Source organism: Mytilus galloprovincialis, chromosome 9, assembly GCF_965363235.1.
Source record: "Mytilus galloprovincialis chromosome 9, xbMytGall1.hap1.1, whole genome shotgun sequence".
NCBI lineage: Eukaryota > Metazoa > Mollusca > Bivalvia > Mytilida > Mytilidae > Mytilus > Mytilus galloprovincialis.
Genome location: NC_134846.1, coordinates 59,255,420 through 59,274,020, shown reverse-complemented (window position 1 = coordinate 59,274,020; position 18,601 = coordinate 59,255,420). Strand labels below are relative to the sequence as shown.

General features: G+C 33.8%; 1 protein-coding gene across 4 annotated transcripts in view; it reads right to left on the bottom strand.

Moving 5' to 3' along the window:
* Positions 1–18,601, bottom strand: part of LOC143045445 (uncharacterized) — an 81,005-nt gene that overhangs the window by 51,603 nt on the left and 10,801 nt on the right. For all 4 annotated transcript variants that reach the window (XM_076217944.1, XM_076217946.1, XM_076217943.1 and 1 more), the window contains exon 3: positions 11,386–11,424. The gene's annotated coding sequence lies outside the window, so the exon portion shown is untranslated. The remainder of the gene's footprint in view (positions 1–11,385; positions 11,425–18,601) is intronic.

Genomic DNA, 18,601 nt, shown 5'->3' with positions numbered 1-18,601 from the left:
ATATATATAACTGATGATGGTAAATAACATTTTTGTTTTGTTTGTGATAATTTATTATTCCTGACAGAATATGCAGTTAATCCTCCGTTTTTTACAGATATCTTCAAGATAACCTATAGTTAGGCGGCTTCAAGTAAATTAGTAAATTTGTAATCAAAGTAAAACTATGTAAATAACAAATATTATATGTAATATAATTATTGCTTCATATTTATGAATTTACATAGTTTATTCTGAACCCAAGTTATAAAAACATTAGCAAATTCATGTAATGTTTTCCAAATTTGACCTTAAGAGGTATTAACACTCTAAATCTTATTCAAGGTTTCCATTGATGATAATGTTTAAACAGAGTAGCTACCAGTATGCTAAAAAGTAGCATAAAGTTGAAAATTGATAAATAACTGTAAACAGTACACCATCAAATTAATCTAAACTGTAACTATTCAAACATACAATTAGGGTCACATCATAATATTTCAAAATACATTCACATCAAACAAGTTTACACCTGATATTGATTTAATCCCCACAAACACTTAATTGAGCATTCAACCATGAAATTGAGGCTACTCTATCTGGTTTGTTAAACAACTGTGACTATCCAACCATGAAATTGAGGCTACTCTTTCTGGTTTGTTAAACAACTGCGACTATCTAACCATGAAATTGAGGCTACTCTTTCTGGTTTGTTAAACAACTGCGACTATCCAACCATGAAATTGAGGTTACTCTTTCTGGTTTGTTAAACAACTGCGACTATCCAACCATGAAATTGAGGTTACTCTTTCTGGTTTGTTAAACAACTGTGACTATCCAACCATGAAATTGAGGCTACTCTTTCTGGTTTGTTAAACAACTGTGACTATCCAACCATGAAATTGAGGCTACTCTTTCTGGTTTGTTAAACAACTGTGACTTTCCAACCATGAAATTGAGGCTACTGTTTCTGGTTTGTTAAACAACTGTGACTATCCAACCATGAAATTGAGGCTAATCTTTCTGGTTTGTTAAACAACTGCGACTATCCATGGGGAAAATTGAGGTCATATACCCTCTTTCTTTTCATAATTATTCAGCAAAGTTGATACATGTATATTCACTTCATACAAATTAGTTAGTTGACTTAAGCTCAATCATTAAAGTACTGATACTGTTATTTTTAAAGCATTCCTAATTGTATTGTGTTGGTTTAGAATCATATGGAGGATTCTAAATATTCTACTGTTACATAATTGGTAAAAATCTGCATAATTTACTGTCTAGTGATTTAAGACAATATGACGCTTTTCAGATATCTATTCAGATTTTCTAGATATCTTTCATCGACATGAACCAATATCATTTTTACATCTCAAATTTATTTGCAGCAAGTTCTATTTAATCATTTACATATTTTACTCAAATATGTACTAAAAATATCCTTTAATTGCTTCAACATGCAAGTTTAATCCAAAATTTGTTCTTCAAATAATGTAACTATTACGTAAGAACTGCCTACATAAAGATGGACAGACTGTAGAATGAGAAAATCCTGTCCAAAAAATAAAATTGTTTGTGAGGCAACAAAAAATTGAAGACAGCAGATATATCAGGTCACTCTAGGTAATTTACAACACCTGGTTACCTGCCAAGGTAACACATCAAACTGGTAACTAATTATCACACATACTGTAACAATATAATTATACTGAAAATTACTTTCTTCTTTTTTCTTATTGATCAACAAGTTGGTCAATTGTTCTTTTATTTTTACTTCTGAACACAAATATAAGTCAGAAGCCTGTAATTCAGTGGTTGTCGTTTGTTTATGTGTTACATATTTGTTTTTTGTTCATTTTTTATATAAATAAGGCTGTTAGTTTTCTCGTTTGAATTTTTTAACATTGTCTTATCTGGGCCTTTTATAGCTGACTATGTGGTATGGCCTTTGCTCATTGTTGAAGGCCATACGGTGACCTATAGTTGTTAATGTCTGTCATTTTGGTCTCTTGTGGACAGTTGTCTCATTGGCAATCATACCACATCTTCTTTTTTATATACAAATATAAAAGTAAGAAGATGTGGTATGAATGCCAATAAAGACAACTCTCCACTAAAGATCAAATGACTTAGAAGTAAGCAACTATAGCTCACTGTATAGCCTTCAAGAATGAGTTAAACCATGCCTCACAGCAAGCATAAAAGCCCCAAAATGAAAAATGTAAAAAAAAAATTCAAACAAGGTCTGATTTATGAACAAAACAATGAACGAAAAAACACTGATATACAGGCTTCTGACTTAGGACAGGATCATACAGAATATGGTGACATTAAACCTGTTTGTGGGCTCCCAACCCTGCCAATACTCTCAGGCTTCTGACTTAGGACAGGATCATACAGAACATGGTGACGTCAAACTTGTTTGTGGCCTCCCAACCCTGCCAATACTCTCAGGCTTCTGACTCAGGACAGGATCATACAGAACATGGTGGCGTCAAACTTGTTTGTGGCCTCCCAACCCTGCCAATACTCTCAGGCTTCTGACTTAGGACAGGATCATACAGAACATGGTGACGTCAAACTTGTTTGTGGCCTCCCAACCCTGCCAATACTCTCAGGCTTCTGACTCAGGACAGGATCATACAGAACATGGTGACATTAAACCTGTTTGTGGCCTCCCAACCCTGCCAATACTCTCAGGCTTCTGACTTAGGACAGGATCATACAGAACATGGTGACTTTAAACCTGCTTGTGGCCTCCCAACCCTGTCAATACTCTCAGGCTTCTGACTTAGGACAGGATCATACAGAACATGGTGACGTTAAACCTGTTTGTGGGCTCCCAACCCTGCCAATACTCTCAGGCTTCTGACTTAGGACAGGATCATACAGAACATGGTGACGTCAAACTTGTTTGTGGCCTCCCAACCCTGCCAATACTCTCAGGCTTCTGACTAAGGACAGGATCATACAGAACATGGTGACATTAAACCTGTTTGTGGCCTCCCAACCCTGCCAATACTCTCAGGCTTCTGACTCAGGACAGGATCATACAGAACATGGTGACATCAAACTTGTTTGTGGCCTCCCAACCCTGCCAATACTCTCAGGCTTCTGACTTAGGACAGGATCATACAGAACATGGTGACGTCAAACTTGTTTGTGGCCTCCCAACCCTGCCAATACTCTCAGGCTTCTGACTAAGGACAGGATCATACAGAACATGGTGACATTAAACCTGTTTGTGGCCTCCCAACCCTGCCAATACTCTCAGGCTTCTGACTCAGGACAGGATCATACAGAACATGGTGACATTAAACCTGTTTGTGGCCTCCCAACCCTGCCAATACTCTCAGGCTTCTGACTTAGAACAGGATCATACAGAACATGGTGACTTTAAACCTGTTTGTGGCCTCCCAACCCTGCCAATACTCTCAGGCTTCTGACTTAGGACAGGATCATACAGAACATGGTGACATTAAACCTGTTTGTGGGCTCCCAACCCTGCCAATACTCTCAGGCTTCAGACTTAGGACAGGATCATACAGAACATAGTGACTTTAAACCTGTTTGTGGCCTCCCAACCCTGCCAATACTGTCAGGCTTCTGACTCAGGACAGGATCATACAGAACATGGTGACTTTAAACCTGTTTGTGGCCTCCCAACCCTGCCAATACTCTCAGGCTTCTGACTTAGGACAGGATCATACAGAACATGGTGACTTTAAACCTGTTTGTGGCCTCCCAACCCTGCCAATACTCTCAGGCTTCTGACTTAGGACAGGATCATACAGAACATGGTGACATTAAACCTGTTTGTGGGCTCCCAACCCTGCCAATACTCTCAGGCTTCTGACTTAGGACAGGATCATACAGAACATGGTGACTTTAAACCTGTTTGATGTGGCCTCCCAACCCTGCCAATACTCTCAGGCTTCTGACTCAGGACAGGATCATACAGAACATGGTGACTTTAAACCTGTTTGTGGCCTCCCAACCCTGCCAATACTCTCAGGCTTCTGACTTAGGACAGGATCATACAGAACATGGTGACATTAAACCTGTTTGTGGGCTCCCAACCCTGCCAATACTCTCAGAACATGGTGACGTTAAACCTGTTTGTGGCCTCCCAACCCTGCCAATACTCTCAGGCTTCTGACTTAGGACAGGATCATACAGAACATGGTGACGTTAAACCTGTTTGTGGCCTCCCAACCCTGCCAATACTCTCAGGCTTCTGACTTAGGACAGGATCATACAGAACATGGTGACTTTAAACCTGTTTGTGGCCTCCCAACCCTGCCAATACTCTCAGGCTTCTGACTCAGGACAGGATCATACAGAACATGGTGACGTTAAACCTGTTTGTGGCCTCCCAACCCTGCCAATACTCTCAGAACATGGTGACGTTAAACCTGTTTGTGGCCTCCCAACCCTGCCAATACTCTCAGGCTTCTGACTTAGGACAGGATCATACAGAACATGGTGACATTAAACCTGTTTGGGGCCTCCCAACCCTGCCAATACTCTCAGGCTTCTGACTCAGGACAGGATCATACAGAACATGGTGACGTTAAACCTGTTTGTGGGCTCCCAACCCTGCCAATACTCTCAGGCTTCTGACTCAGGACAGAATCATACAGAACATGTGACTTTAAACCTGTTTGTGGGCTCCCAACCCTGCCAATACTCTCAGGCTTCTGACTCAGGACAGGATCATACAGAACATGGTGACATTAAACCTGTTTGTGGACTCCCAACCCTGCCAATACTCTCAGAACATGGTGACTTTAAACCTGTTTGCGGGCTCCCAACCCTGCAAATACTCTCAGAACATGGTGACATTAAACCTGTTTGTGGGAGACCAACCCTGCCGATACTCTCAGAACATGGTGACATTAAACCTGTTTGTGGACTCCTAACCCTGCCAATACTCTCAGAACATGGTGACATTTAACCTGTTTGTGGGAGACCAACCCTGCCAATACTCTCAGAACATGGTGACATTAAACCTGTTTGTGGGAGACCAACTCTGCCAATACTCTCAGAACATGGTGATATTAAACCTGTTTGTGGGAGACCAACCCTGCCAATACTCTCAGAACATGGTGACATTAAACCTGTTTGGGGGAGCCCAACCCTGCCAATACTCTCAGCATTTATATAACTGAGGATGCAACTTCAGTTATAAATCCTTGATTAAACCAATCCATAAAATATAATAAATCATTTATCTAACTTTAATTTAAATACTGTTTGTTCATTTAAGAAGAAAACATCATTCTAAGGGCAACAACTCCTTTCAAAGTAGGAGGTTGACCAACATGAATATGATAACACCCATGTAATTACCCAAATATTTTAACATATTTTACAGTATATGCAGCAGAAAATAAAAGCAGACAACTTCTTTTTTCATGAAATTTTTCAACCAAAGAACCATATGTCATCTATTATATGTCAAGGAAACGATTATACATACATAATCAGCTTAATAATTTGGAGTCTAGAAAATCGATATTTTCGATATGTCAAGAGACATAGGAGGGTTTAGGTATTGCTCCATTAATATATATGAAGTACTGCTGCTGTACTGTACAAAAAATACCACCAAGGAAGGAATTGAAAAATGCAAAAAAATAATAATTTCATTTAACTAAATTACCAAAACTTGAGCGTAAAAAAACTATAAAATTCATGGCATTTTTCCCTTAAAGTGAAACATACTTTTAGAATGACCAAAAACAAGAATTGATGATGCAGACAGGTGAATATTTCTAGATATCAGTTAATTCTGTTGTAAGCTTTGTGAAGGGCGATAAAACTAATGATGGATAGACATCTATTAATAAAGATGGAGATCTAGAATAGTTGTGGACAAGCATCAGCCATTCCTCATATTATTCATATCACAATTATTCCACAATCAACTGTAAACAACATACTCAAGATGTACTTGTACAGTTGTGAGTAAAATGAAGAACGTGCATGTTTATCATAAGAATATAAAGAAATGGCAAAATAAATCACCCACATGTGCTAATGCCCGTTCAAATTTAATTGAAAAAATAATCATGTAAATATAAGATTTGCAGTTAATATAAAACTGAAAAAATTTAGATACTGGATATTTTCATGAACTCTGTAAAGTTCAAACTGAACAAAAACATACATATAGGGAATTCTTTATTAAAATATTTACAGTTTAACAAAAAACTCAAGGAATCATAAATATATTTATTTTATCTTGTAGTGTGATACTAGCTTTCTCAGTGCTATATAAATGCAGCAACTTGTCATAATGTGGACATCACTACTCATCTTCTCTTTTGACCTACGAACAATGCTTTATTTTAATAAAGTTTGATAATAAATGTTTGCCATCAAAACTGTTGTTTACAGAAAACCGAAAAATTCCTTAAACACGATAGCTATGCTTGAAAATATAGAGTAAAGCATGATAATGGGGTATGTGTCAAAGAGACAACAACTAAACCAATGGCAGAAAACATCCATATTGCAATCACTGGGTCTACAATGCATGAGAAAATCTCATACCAGATTCCAGCTGGCCACAAAACAATAATGTTTAATAGTACAATGAAAAAGACACCACAATAAACTCCTTGACATACAAATGAAAGTATGCTTTTACTTTTGATGAGTATGCTTATAATTAAATCTATCCCCTATTCATATATATCCTGGTTACAAATGAATACAATACATGCATGTACATGTACTTGCATTTTTTTACATTTTTCTGCTTGTAAAGTTATTCAACTGTTTTGTAATAAACACTTTTTTTCTCAGCAGGAACAAACAATGCATGATAGGTATTCATTGTATTTTTCAAAATTACAAACAAAAGATGCAGAGATTTACAAAAGAATTAATCAATTAATTTCTACATCTAAATAGAGGTGACTCTGAAAACAAGATATAATATATTTTAACAATACCTTTTATCATGACATTGAAAATTAGAATGAGGTGTAAAATATCCCTCTCACTACATTAAGTTATGAAAAAAGGATGAACACTGAAAAAAAATAACCGTATTTCCAATATATATTTTTAAACTTGATGACAAATTTGTGTGCCCTGAATGATTCTGTGATTTAGGAAGTCACTCACTAGGAAGACAACAAGTGTGTCAACTTATATATATGTGGATCATGGTTTTATATCCTGTATTACATACAGCATGCATGTTATATGTAAAACATAAGTTTAAATTCAACTGATTATGGGTATGGTATCATCACTACACTATATGTATAGGTCGCATTTCATTGAAAAGATGAATAGACAAACAACAGTACTCAGAAAATTAATGATTCAGAGACTTACCATGTTAATATATATAGGTTTGTAGTTGTACTTTGATAAGTTTGTCCTCTTGAAACTGTATTTCAATATGACAAAGATAATTTGCTTTTGTAAAGAGTATCCAGTATGAACTTTATATTTTTCAATCACATTTATTACAGACCTAACAGATTAATGCTATTCCTTACATTGGAACGACCTGTACTAAAAGGCTTAGAGTAATGCCCCTTTAAAATATAAATCATATGGAAAATTGTATCATTTAAGAGGGCTCTCATGTGTACAATTCTTGCCAGAATTTTGTGAAACTTATATCATAGGATTATGTCAGCAATTTCTTTGAAAAAAAGTGCTGATCAAAATCATCAAATATTTTAGCAAGTTATGCCCTTGGCTATATCAATTATATTGGAAATCACATGGAATTACTAAGAAGCAGTAATTTCTCTAAGATATTTATGAACAATTCTAAAGAACAAAAGTAAACTGTATTTTTTAGTTATTGCCCTTGTACCTTGGATAGATAAAATATGTGCAAAGCAGGAGAAATGGGAACTCTGTTCTTTTATTGAATTTATCCTTGAGTTTGGAATTTTTGTTAAAAAACAAATTGTATGTACTGAATACATCCCAAATTATTGAACATTGTTTTCTGAAGAAGCTATAAATCTGATCCCATAAGCTGCTTCATCATCCAATAAATAAAATATTATATCTGGGCAATTTCTGTACTCAAATAATTTGATGTCCAACATCAACCTCAAAATTACCTGCACTTGAAAAATATTCTGGTAGGTCAATACCCGTCAGTCTTCATAGCAAAATAAACAGAAATAAACAATGGTAAGACATCACACATAATCCATAAATCCAACAAATGAACCAGAAATGCAACAGAGAAATAAACAGCATTTTTTTTCTTTTCAGATCAAACATTGTACAAACAACAAGAATAGGTCGTTTCAGGTCATTGTCCATGTCATCAGCATAATGTGTTTCTACTGTGGTGATATAATACAAGAAAAAAATATTATTCAAATTCTATTTTATTCAATATCAAACACAGTTGATATATAACTCAGAGGGTACTTAGGGGTTGTTCTAAATAGAAGATTTAACCTGGAAGGCTTTACACACTGTGTACTTTAAGCAAAGGTTGCAGTGATGAAAAATAATTATAAAAATTGGGTAAAAAAATAGTTCATTATGAAAAAATATGAAATGTCTCCCTTAAAATTAGCTATAAGGTTAACTAAATTTCAGATACAATTGTAAATAGATGTTATCAGCTAAAGCTGATACAAATGTTATATCAATATAATTGCTTTTTATTAAATACTAGTCATATTTCTGTGAAAATTCAGCATCATTTATTTATGAGGCATGAAATTACCATTACAATTATTTACAGTACAGCCCAAATCATAAGTTAAATGTTTCAAAAGTTAATAAAATTGTAATTTGTTGGGTCATTAAAATAACAAATTACAAGATAAGAATGTGTCTTAGTTAATGAGAAGGCACACTTTTGACCAATTAAAATAATTATATAAACAACATAATGGATCTACTATATGTCAAAACATATCTATCATGCCATCTCGCTACTACTGGGTTCTGTCTTCAACAAAGATAATAGCTTGTACCTATGTTATACTGAAGTAATTCGTACTGTTACCATAATATTCATAAACAACTATTGGAAAGTATTTATGCAGTAGTTTGGCCAAAAAATACATCTGTCTAATTAAATAAGATATTTATTGGTTAGACATCAGACAATGGCCTTGCTACAAATTATCTGAATACTTCTATTTCAGCTTTAATTATAGTGTATTCCATTAACTGATTAACTAATTTGATAATGTATGGTAAGAACTGCATGAATCCTGCTTTAATATTAGTGATCTGCATTTTATTGTCTTAGGATAGCCGATGTCATGAATGTTGTGTATATTGTGGCCCTGAAGACCATACATAAAATCGGGAATATCCTAGTGCAAAGAGGAAATCTCTATGCGAGACTGATTAAAACAGAATGGAAAAAATTGTCTTTGAATAGCTAATGCCATGATTGTTCTGTATATTGTGGTGGTCATGAAGTTCATACATAAAATCAAGAATACCTTGATGTAAAGAACAAATCTCTATTTGAGATTGATTAAGACCGAATTGAAAAATTGTCTTCGAATAGCCAATACCATGAATGTTCTGTATATTTTGTCCCTGAAGGTTATATATAAAGTTAGAAATTCCCTGATGTTTAGAATAAATCTTTATGTGAGATTGATAAAGACTGAATTGAAAAAAATGTCTTAGAAAAGCTAATGGCATGAATACTTTGTAAATTGTGGCCCCGTAAGATCAAATATAAAGTCGGGAATACCCTAATGTAAATGACAGTTCTCTATGTGAGATTGATTAGGACAGAATGGAAGAATACATATAACCATTTAACTTCATTTAAGATGTAACATTAATTTCTCTCTACTGCCCTAAAAAACAGGAGATTTGTTGATATCAAGATCAGCTCAAGTAGGAAACATCTTTTACAGTTATTAGTCTATGTCAATCAATGTACTTTCTAATTTGGATTTCCATTATGTAGGCTAAAAATACCAGAATAAATATAGGTTTCCAATTATTCCAAACCAGTTCAGCTCATATTAAGTATATCTGACACCATATGCTTTATCATCTCTAAACTTAAAACCATAAAACTGATCTTTACTTCTATAAATTCACGTTCAAAAATAACATTGAGAAAATAAAACATAAAACCTGAACAGTGATAGAATAAAAGCAGTGATGTTTCTAACAATATATCTCTAATTACTGTCTTTGTTAGATAGTAAACTATTACAAAACAAGTAGCATTGTAAAAACTTGGCATGGTTACCACCAAACGTGTGCATGTCTTATACAAATAGAACAACTTAAATGCAGAGACTGCAGAAATGTTTATAACAAAAAACCCTTAAAACTTTATAGCATGGACCTGTTTCAAAATAAAAAGGTCATACTCATAAGTTAAAAGCACTCAAGTTAGGGGAATAAATTTGTTAATGAATGCTTTTTTAAACCAATATGCGGCAGCCAAAAAAAAACAAAGTATACAGAGAAATACATAATCTAATTAAGAATAACAAAATATAGCTGATATCATTTAAAGCCAGCTTTGCCTATGGCAGCAAAAAACCTCAGTACTTGTAAAATTTACATAATCAATGATAAATCAAGACTTGAGATGTTGAGGGTTCTGTCTGGTATTTTCCTGTATTCTTTCAGGTAGTTATTGCTTTATCTAAAAATCTTTTTTAATCTTTTTATTCTGGAATCACTTTTCATGTATTTGTGAGTATAGCATTGTTTTGGATCAGATGATGTTTTATTTAACAAGACAAAGATGATCATGGTGCCCCTGTAGTAGACTTGATTATAGTTCAACAAGCAAATAGATTGAAATGAAGAAGTCAACTTGCACTTAATGATTGAACCTAGGATAGTTCTGTCTTTTTAATTCTTACATTTTAAGACAACTTATTGCCTTTTGTTATCTTAACCTGAAAGCTCATAATATAAAATGTGCATTGTAAGTGCCAACTGCTCTTAGTTAATATCAGATCCATGTATAAACACTAACTGAAAATTCCATATGACATATGAAAAGCCATTATCAATGCATTTTGCTTCGTATAACAGAAAAATAGACTTTAAGCATACAAAAAATGTTCCCCGCACATTTTCACAAAGAATTGACAAAGTTCATCGTCTTATCATTTAGAGGAATTTGTCAGAAAATCCTAATAATATCATAATCTTATCGGTATTTATTTCAAATTAGTTGAACTATTATTCTATCATCCTCCATATAATATAAAAGTTCCAGTTAAATGTTTAAGCAGGAGGAAACAGGACTAACCATGTACCCTATGTAAAACATAAGACAGTGAGTCAAAGGGAAAACAATATGCATCTCTTTGACATTTTTATAAGTAGAGGGCAATAATATTTTTTAGTAATCATTAATATTTATAATATATGAAGCTGGCCCATAAAACCCTTACTTACCAACACTGACTTGAGGCAAGGAAACTGCTGCAGCTATATCTGGAAAAAAAACACAAAAAAACTATTGTTATTGTTATATCATAACAGACATGTTAATTGTCTTACAAGTGATGTAATATATATGGACATTGCCAAAATCATATCGGGATTCTTCTAGAGCACACAGTTTAGTCATCCATGCGTACACTGGCACGTACTGATGTAGTCTTTAAAATAACCAATAGTTTCTGGATACCACTTTATAATAAATTACACAATTAGGAACTTTGTTTGCTAGAAAATTGGTTGAGAAAGATTGTAGAATCATTCTGTAGTCAACCAACAATCAGTTTCACTTGGCTGACTTTTTGACCATAGATAATTTTTATGTGACATATTATAATACTGTTGATGTTGAGTTAAGCCTCGCCTGTAGGCAGAACATTCACAAAAAGACAATCTGATGGGTAGCAACATTGCTAAATAAAGGAAAGTTGTTGGATCATCACTTAATGGGACAGGGCCTTGATATAGTACTATCAAACTAACTTAACATTGAAAAGTGCTTGTTTATTGAATGTCATGGAAATTGCCGCCATTTTTCTTGGGGTGTCCTGTGCCGGGTTATATTATAGTTCGTTTCTGTATGTGTTAATTGTATTTTGGTGTTGTGTTTCTGTTATGTCGTGGTTGTCCTCTTATGTTAAATGCAATTCCAAGAATAACATTAGCTGAAATTAAAATCTATTTAAAGTCATAGTGGTGATTATATTGGTTGGCAAATCATATATCATTATTCTTGAAAAATATTTTCAGAGGACATTTTTGTTAGTCTTTGGATTATAAAGCATATCAAAGAAAAAAATACTGTTTTACTTCAATTTTCTAAGTATTAATCTCCATGGAAATGAGATGATCACACACTAATGCCTGTTAAGTAAGCAAAAGTTTCAAGGTCAATATATCCTGACTAAGCAGACAGGCCAAATAACTTCCATGGAAATAAGATGTGCCAAGACCTTGAATCTGCATACCAAATATCATTGACTTCCAATATTGGTTCACCATAAACTGACCTCATCACAACAACCTCTGCAGTCAGAACAGCATACTTATGTTTCTCTTTTTGAATCATTCAAGGCAAGACAACATTAAACAGAAAAAAATATGACAGAGAGCAACCAACAACAACAACATATATAAGCAAGTCTAAATCAAAAACAATGTTCAAACCTATGATTGCATTGGATAACCAGGTGCTACGCAGGGCACAGCTTTATACGACTGCAGAAGTCGAACCCTGAACAATTGGGACAAGTATGGACACAACATTCAAGCTTGATACAGCTCTGAATTTGGATTGCAATAAAATTTTTGACATAATATGAGTTTCTGACACAAAGCAAATGTCAAGATCTTACAAATCTAGTGTGCAATATTGTGCAATTAAAGATTTCTTCATTTAACTTTTCAAAAATTTGGAATTTGAAAAATTTGAAGAAAAAAAAAATTGAAAACAACTACCACACCCCTTTCTTTTTAGCAATTAGTCCAAAACCTGACATTTCTTTATACATAATCTACAAGTAGTGTAAGGGAGGTAAATCCGAACATACCCAACATTGTAAGTTAAATGTTTTAGAATTACCTCCATTACACTGTTTTTAAATTGTCTTCATTGTTCATTGACCAGAAATACCTAGTTTTTCCCCTTTTTTGCCCCTTAATCTGAAACATTTTGAGTCATAACCACCCAAAGTCAATACTAACCATCCCTTCATGGTATGGAACTTGTGGTTTAATTTTACAAAGATTCATACACTTAAACATAAGTTATTGTTTGAAAACTACAAAAAAGATTATTTTGGGCCCCCTTTTTGGCCCCTTTTTCCAAAACTATTGGAACCATAACTCCAAAAATCAATCCCAACCTTCCTTCAGTGGTATTGAAACTTCTTGTAAAAATTTATAGAGATCCATACACTTAAACACAAGTTATTGTCTGTAAACTAGAAAAATGCTTCTTTTTGGCAATTTTTTGGCCCCTTACTCCTACACATTCCGGAAAATCAACCCAAAACTGAATCCCAGCCTTCCCTGAGTTGTATATAGAAACTTGTGGCACAATGTCAGAGAGATCCATACAGTTACACACAAGTTATTGTCTTAATACTAGAAAAATGCTTATTTTTGGCCCCTTTTGGCCCTTAATTCCTATACTGTTTGCCCATTTACCCCTCAAAATAAATCCCAACCTTCTGCTAATGGTATTAAACATTGTGGTACAATATCAGAACAATTGAAATACTAATACACAACTTTTTGTCCTGAAACTAGATATTATAAAATGCTGTTTTTGGCCCCTTTGGGCCCCTAATTCCTAAACCTTTGGGATGATAACCTCCAAAATTAATCCCAATCTTCCTTTTGTGGTTATAAACATTGTGTTCAAATTTTATTGATTTCTTTTTACTTATTCAAAAGTTATTATCTGGAAACAATCTGTCTTCTGACAACGACGATGCTGACGCCGCCGTTGATACCAATATACGACCAAAATGTTTTTAATTTTGGCGGTCGTATAAAAAACGCAATTTTTATATGTGTGCATGTAACAAATTTTGTTGTACAAGGGTCTAAATACAGCACAAACAATATATATATGTCAGGGTTAAACATATTTGTTTGTGCATAAATTGGGACTTATTAATATCAATATATAAGATGCTACCAAATACCAAATCTAACATTATTTATTAAATTAGAAACTAGGTCAGTTTGACAAATTATTAAAATGCATGGCTGATGACCAAGACCAACAATCGGTGTCACTTACAGTTCCCATCCTAGTTCTTTTCTTAAATGTATCCTCATCATATAAGATTTACAAGTTCTCTTGACCTTAAACACTTACAAGGTATTGCACAATGCCTGACATAAACAAAATGAAATCTCATTAAATCAAACAAACCTATTTTTATAAAACAGATAAAGATTATCTAGATATCTAACACAGAAAGTTGTAAAATGTTAAAAAAAAAAGTATATAAAAAGACTTATATTAGTTATCATCATTAGCTTTGCAAATTGATTTCAGTTTATTTGAGAAATGAATGATTTACAACATTGGCTTCCAGGTATTTCAGAAAATCCAGAAATAACTAGATTAGATCAATGAAGCAAGCACCTGCCAGAGAAAAATTTAATTAACTTACCAATCATTTCCATTGTGTAATATTAACACAACCATAACCCCCTATGCACTATATTGAGGTACTAAAATCACATCCATGTTTTTTTCCTCCTCATCAAACCCCCATCATGACAGAGATAACACATTCATCGCAAAGTTATAAATAGCTGCACATTAATTCCCATTGCATACCATTTCATCTCTTACTACATATGATTTATCTATGTAGATATTAAACCAACTTATGCTTCTTTTATTTTTTATTTTTTGTAGATAATTAATTATACCACCTACTATAAAACAGTTGTTAAAGGACAGGTGAACTTTGATTTCTGAAGAAACCTGTTTATTTTGTTCATTTTGAAATTTAATGCTTTCTTTGAGTATATTAACTTGTTACTGCAACCTTCTGATAGGATTTAATATCATGAAATCAACTGCTGATCGATTTACAACATCTCCATAAAATGTACATCACGATTAGAAAAAAAAATGTAAATTATGTTGGTTAAATATTCAGTTAAGCATTTCTTATCAATTTCATTAAAGCATTAAGGGTGGGTCATACAAATTAAGACAGTTTTTTTACTATGCATTACTATGATTGAAGTATCTGTTAAACATGATAATATTTAAGCTTGATAAATAAGTATGCTAAATCCAATTGTTTATTGTTAACAACCATTTATAGACCTCTAAATGTTGTAATGGCTTTTTCGTATGTAATGTAGAAGTGTCATTTATGCGTAACCAATATCTTCTTCTATTTTATTACTAAAGAATACAAAAATATGGTCATCTCTGGACCTGTTCAATAGTTAAACCCATTTTGTAGTGGACAGTCTATTCAGATGTGTTTGATATATAATACTCTGTCATACACAGTTAGATTAGTCAGATTGGGGACTCTAAATCAGATGTCTCATGTACTCTCAGCATGTAAAAGAACACTTGCAACAACTCCCTGAGAGGTCAATTGGTAAAATGTGTATAATAGGACAGACGCCGGACAGACAGAAGGAGACACAGACCAGAAAAAATATCAATCATCTACATAGGGAGGGCATAAAAATATAAAAGACCATAAAAATTTGTTTAATGGCCCTTATGTAAAACAAGCTTGTCATAGTTGCAAGATACAAAAACTTGTGACTTTTGTGTTGCATAAATCAAATATTCTTCCATATTTTGTCTATTTTATATGATAGTTTATAAAACTTACATTGTATGCATTTGATAGCAAATATTGACCTTAAAATACATCTACCAAAACAATACTGAGACTGTTCTCTCTACAAACACACCAGGAAGTAAAATAACAAATGTATTTAACAATGTACAGACTGCAAGCTTTCCTTCCTGTCATATTCATTAAAAACATCTAAATTCTATTTAAAAATCAACCATTCATTGTTATTATAGCATTATATAAGACATTTAAAAGAAATGTATCTACACTATATAGGGAAGTAATCAGTTAATTCAATTTCAATCTTTCATTTCATCATATTGTAGTAGTTCTTTAAGTTGTTATTCAATGACACAATACAAATTAATTGGGAATGTGTCCATGGCACACTATGTGTCACACAGATGATGCCTCTGATTACATATCTTATATGTTCTTCTCCAAAATAATTGAACTGCACATGTGATAGTCATTACAGGAAAATATTTGATAGCTTCATCTGGGTCAAGATGCGTATTAGGTTCTCCATAGGTCGTAATGGTAACGTTTTCTTCTGTTGCTCAGTCCATATCGTTAACTTGGATATTTTTTATGGCTCGTTTCAAAGCTGAGACATTTTCACATATGTGGTTAAATTTTTGGGGTTCGAAGTGAGTTTACTTTTTCCGTAAATTAACAAACCCCGAATATCCTTTTGTGATGCGGCTCCTCATGGTAAAAAATCCCATTTTTGTCGAGCCTGCAACTTTTGTTGCAGAAAGCTCGACATAGGGATAGTGATCAGGCGGCGGCGGTGTTAGCTCACTTCTTAAAAGCTTTATATTTCAGAAGGTGGAAGACCTGGATGCTCCATACTTTGTATATAGATGCTTCATGTTACAAAGTTTCCGTCAGTCACATGTCCAATGTCCTTGACCTCATTTTCATGGTTCAGTGACCACTTGAAAAAAAGTTCAATTTTTTTGTAATGTTGAATTCTCTCTTATTATAAGTAATAGGATAACTATATTTGGTATGTGCGTACCTTGCAAGGTCCTCATATCTGTCAGACAGTTTTCACTTGACCTCGACCTAATTTCATGGATCAATGATCAAGGTTAAGTTTTGGTGGTCAAGTCCATATCTCAGATACTATAAGCAATAGGGCTAGTATATTCGGTGTATGGAAGGACTGTAAGGTGTACATGTCCAACTGGCAGGTGTCATCTGACCTTGACCTCATTTTCATGGTTCAGTGGTTATAGTTAAATTTTTGTGTTTTGGTCTGTTTTTCTCATACTATATGCAATAGGTCTACTATATTTGTTGTATGGAATGATGGTAAGGTGTACATGTCTAGCGGGCAGATGTCATGTGACCTTGACCTCATTTTCATGGTTCAGTGGTCAAAGTTAAGTTTTTGAGTTTTGGTCTTTTTATCTAATACTGTATGCCATAGGTCAACTATATTTGGTGTATGGAAATATTTTATGATCTTTATGTCAGTCGCGCAGGTTTTATTTGACGGTGACCTCATTTTCACGGTTCATTGCACAGTGTTGAGTTTTTGTGTTTTGGTCTATTTTTCTTAAACTATAAGTAATGGGTCAACTATATATGTTGTATAGAAGCATTGTTAGCTGTACATGTCTGCCTGGCATGGTTCATCTGACCTTGACCTCATTTTCAAGGTTCATTGGTCTTTGTTTAGTTATCTTGGTTAATGTTAAGTTTATGAGACAGTTGTAATAAAACTAAGCTTTATACTTAGGACTATCAATATAAAATCAATGATTAGTATAGAAGGCGAGACATTTCAGCGTGTGCACTCTTGTTAACACAATACATTATTTGAAAATTTAATACTTTGAACACATTTAATAGCTCCATAGTTTTTACACATTTATTCTGTGTTCCCCTACTTTCTAAATTAACACAAATGGTTCAGCTCAGTCATTTGTTTATCATAGAAATGTGTCAAATATCACTACACAGAGATTTTTTGTTTACACATGACTTTTGAGTTCCTTATTTCAAGGCGCATTAGGGATATTGTCCCATCTAATGTTATTCTTCAGAAATAGAAATTACCCGAAATTGTGCATTATCCCCTTTTAAATTTAAAGTGTGTAGCACAAGTGCAGAGAAAACTCCAACAGTTACTAGTTGCAGGGAATTAGTTGAAATTCCATGCAGTGGTGGATACAAGGGGAGGGGTGGGGGAGGGGGTGGGGTACTGTCTATGGGTGTTTTAATAGTCTTTTTTTTTTGGTCGATTAATGCATTTGAATGGGGACATATAGTTTGAAACACCCCTCTTTTCTCCTGGGTTAGGAACCCCTTTTTAAATAAGGCTGGATCTACCGCTGCAATGATAAAATGTTTTAAAGTTTACAGCAGTTTACAGTATATATTAAATACAATGATCTACATAATTTTTGTTTCATTTTCTTTACACTGAAAGTTTTACCTATTAATCAGAATGTGTATCTACCAAGCAACTGCAAGCCAAACATTATGGAAGGATCAGTGCTTCCAAATTATTTCATTACAATTTATGTTTTTTATATTTACATCTAGCAGTTCTTGATCTAAAATCCAAATAATAAACTGCCATCAGTAAGATTCTATGTTTAATTTATTTGTTTAGTTATGACTAAATTTTCATTAAATAAATGGGGAATGTGTATGCCCCAGCTTGCATATCATATAAAGTTACAAAGGGACACAACTGATGAACGGTTAAAGTGATACTACTCTAATTATTTCTTGATCTAAATTTTGTGGTAATAAGTATGGTGTAGAAAGTTCATGACATTTGGTTTAGACAAATTAAAGTTAGAGAATGAAAAAAAAAAACAAAAACAGATGCTCTG